Here is a 4,335-nt window from a genome sequence, read left to right on the forward strand (position 1 = left end):
TGTATGATTTGTATGACGGTTCTTAGAATTTGTACGACACCAGTATTCGAGCAATATCGAAAATACTGAAGGGGGGCTGACGACACATGTCTCCAGCCCCCGTAATATAAATAATTAAGTATTCCTATATTTTACACTGCCAGATTTCAGAACTCAATTTGTATGAATTTGTATGACCATTTTTGGAATTTGTATGCGACCCCCTCCCGAGTTATAATCGAAAAACCAATTTTCCCGTGTCCCCCGCCCCCCTTCGACGGAATTTTCTAATTTTTCCTACGCGAAACAGTTAAACGCTATTTGTATGAATTTGTATGACCATTTTTGGAATTTGTATGCGACCCCCTCCCGAGTTATAATCGAAAAACCAATTTTCCCGTGTCCCCCGCCCCCCTTCAACGGAATTTTCTAATATTTCCTACGCGAAACAGTTAAACGCTATTTGTATGAATTTGTATGACCATTTTTGGAATTTGTATGTGACCCCCTCCCGAGTTATAATCGAAAAACCAATTTTCCCGTGTCTCCCGCCCCCCTTCAACGGAATTTTCTAATTTTTCCTACGCGAAACAGTTAAACGCTATTTTTATGAATTTGTATGACCATTTTTGGAATTTGTATGTGACCCCCTCACGAGTTATAATCGAAAAACCAATTTTCCCGTGTTCCCCGCCCCCCTTCAACGGAATTTTCTAATTTTTCCTACGCGAAACAGTTAAACGCTATTTGTATGAATTTGTATGACCATTTTTGGAATTTTTATGTGACCCCCCTCCCGAGCTATAATCGAAAAACCAATTTTCCCGTGTCCCCCGCCCCCCTTCAACGGAATTTTCTAATTTTTCCTACGCGAAACAGTTAAACGCTATTTGTATGAATTTGTATGACCATTTTTGGAATTTGTATGCGACCTTCCCTCGCGTAATAGTGGAAGAATATCTATGAACCCATTTAAAATAATATTGTAATATCAATTCAACTTACAGTATATATTAAATAATAACAATATAAAATATATCCAGACTGACGAATCGTCTCCGCTCACAATCGTTTTTCTTATACAATGGTATTATATCTTTGAATTGAAGTTTAATACAATCTATTATACATTGACCCACTTGTGACCTACTGTACAGCAGAGCGACATGTACTTACCCACCTTTTTTTTTATATAGGTATACATATAAAAAATATATTTTTTTGTTTAACCCTGTGGATTGCATAAAAAATACCTCTTATATTTCTGATTGCTTTATATTTTGTTTTAGAATTCTGTATTTTTTATGAATACAAAACAATATTTAAAATGATTGTCTTTTTCATTTAAATAATTAAAATCAATATAAATATAAAATTATACACTGTAAAATAGAAGTTCGCATGATGCTGTTGTATTTTCAGATATTGGCATAGGTTTTTTCTTTAAATCGTCGTAAAGTTCCCAATTACCTCCCCTTCTTCTGGCATATGTTGTGTAATGTCCTATGGAGCTTCTAAGAAAACTTTTTCCTGGTCTATAATTTAATACTCCCCTTAGGTCATACGATGTATCGTTATGAATTATGACTTCAGGGATATCACATAATTTTACATTTATGTGGGATGCTGCCTCACTACTTTGCTGCATGTTTTCACCTGTAATAGAATCAAAATTATAAATATTTGTTTTATTATTTTATTGATGATTTTAATTTACCTTTCCAATATAAAATTTCAATTAACACATGAAGCGGTGATACCTCATAACTTGTTTTTCGCAAGCAAACGCATGGCATATTTTCCGGCTCATTCATTTGGTGGTTACATATAAATTCTTCAGTCTTCATTCGATTACTTATAAGTTCTTGAAGATCATCAACTTGTCCACTTGTAGTAGTAAATGTAACAAAGCAATGATCTCGACACTTCTCTTGATATTTCTCACATTTTTCATTTGAGCATTTGCTTGTTTCTTTCAAAGTAGGGAATTCATTTAACATAGATTTAAATACTGATTTTGGTGTAGTATCACAGATTACTAATGTCGTATTATATTCCATTGTTTCTCTGTTCGGATTAAGCGATGTGATTATTAATTCTGCTCGTTCGGAATATGTATGTGAAGTTATGCCATTTTTCACCAATTCAGAAATGAACTCAACAAATTTCGTTTTATTTTTCAAAAGACCACTTGAATAATTTTGACTGTCACAGAATGAAACCATAATCATTGATGTAATTGAGTCAAAGGCACACGTGTTACTCAAAATTACGTTTGTATTTTGACTTTTAAGTGCACAGGCCTTAAGCTCATCAGCACGTGATCCATTTTTAAGTAAAGGTAAATTACGTGAGTTTCGAGAGTTACCAATGTTAACGTGGCGTAAGTGCGGATTAGGAATGATATAAGATGCACTTTTCAGTTGTTTTTTAGATCGTCGACACCAGTTATCTGTTGCATTGTTTTCTTTAGACTTTTCATTTATTTCCAAACAGCTATAGCATAAACGAATATCATCTTCATTTTGAAGATGTGCTGAACACTCTGATAGTGCATGGACTGGTATTTTGCATACTGAACATTTATGTGCTCCATTTTCGGAAGGAAAGGATCCAGATTTACATAAAGGACAGTTTGAAATATTTAAATTATAATTTTTATTTCGAATAACGAGATTTTCTGTTTCAGCATTATTGCTAATATCAGTTGGAAATACTTCTGCAGATTTTAATAGTGATGATCCACGCAGTGAAAGCAAATGAGTTTCCAGAAAGGTTTCTATATCTGTTGGTAGTGATATATGCTTAAATGTTATATTTTTTAATTTGTTGAAACTGGACTCAACTGCTGCAGAACTAGAAATAACATCTCCAAAACCAAAAATGGGCATCATTATTCCTGACCACAGTGGTAGTAATTTCATCATTTTAATTAAATTTGGAACAATTTCGGGAGCATATAGAGGATTTATACCTGTTCCTTCTTGTTTGTGTTTTTCACTTTCAATAAACACTTTTTCCGCCCATTGTTGAAAACGATTATGTTCTTCAAGACCTTCAAAATTACAAAATTCTTCTTCCAACATATCTTGGGTATCGGATCCAGTTCCAGAATAATCTACTAGTTCATCAAGTTGTTCATCTAATTCGATAATTCCGGTAGAGACAATTTCCATTAGTCTTTTGTTATGCCTTTCACATGATGTTTCAACTGCAGTATTTTTTACTAAGCCATTTGATTCATTAGTTATTGATATAAAAACTGATAACAATAATGTATAAACATCTTCGAGATCCTGACATTTCACTAAACGACCAATTGTTCTGAGAATGATTTCTCGTACTTTCCTGTTTAACAATTTAAGTGAGGGCCACTGACATACGAGCTTCATAAAATGAGCTATATCTAATCTTACATAGCATTGAGGTAGCCAGCGAGAATCCCTAGGTAATCTATTACTGATGATATCGGCACAAACTTCTATATAGATTTTTAAAGAAGAATACTGAGTAAATGTTTTCACAATTGCAGAAAGTAAAGCCAAAGACTGATCGCAAACAGTCTGCTTAGGCTGGGGAACATTACTAGCCATCCAGTTGGCCAACCAATTTGATATCGAAATAGTGTTGTGACTCTCACTTATCATGTTGGTGACTGTGAAACTATGATTGTTTCCTTTATCATACACTACCGCTTCGTATAAGAAAAGGGTCTTTGTTTTTTCAAGTCCAAATTTCATGAAATTCTTTACAACAGATCCAGTTGCATCTATTATTATCTGTGGATGTTTAACAGATTTAGAATATTCTCGATACATATGGATTTGCTCTTGATTGTAATAATAAATAAAAAATGGGTCACATCCCACATTTCGAATAATATCTTTATATTCGTTTTCTTTTTTCATAAGAGCAATAGCAGTAAGAGCATCTTTATTTCTTTTTTCAGAAGCAATTTTACGTGATTTGAGTAATCGTAAGGCATTTCCCGTAGGAATAATTGATGGATTATTTCCTCCTAAAAAGTAAATGTGAAATATTTTAAATGTAATTCCAAACGTAAGATAACAAAAAAAAATATATAACTGAAGACTATCAAATAGCAGAAATTATTTATTTTAGTGGAAATTTCAAACTTAGCGAGTTTATTTTATTCTTAAGTTATATTCTTATATTCATTACTTCACAAGTACCTATGACTAATGATTTCGATTATTGTTAGCTATAAGTATTTAAAAATCAAAACATCACAGTTGTCTAAAAAATGTACAAAAGTGCACCACAAACTCGCAGATAATAAAATAATACAACAATTTTGTAAGCCTTATTACCTGGTTAAGTGTTAGAAACATGTTA

The sequence above is a fragment of the Acyrthosiphon pisum genome, unplaced genomic scaffold, assembly GCF_005508785.2.
Source record: "Acyrthosiphon pisum isolate AL4f unplaced genomic scaffold, pea_aphid_22Mar2018_4r6ur Scaffold_21234;HRSCAF=23381, whole genome shotgun sequence".
NCBI classification, from domain to species: Eukaryota; Metazoa; Arthropoda; class Insecta; order Hemiptera; family Aphididae; genus Acyrthosiphon; species Acyrthosiphon pisum.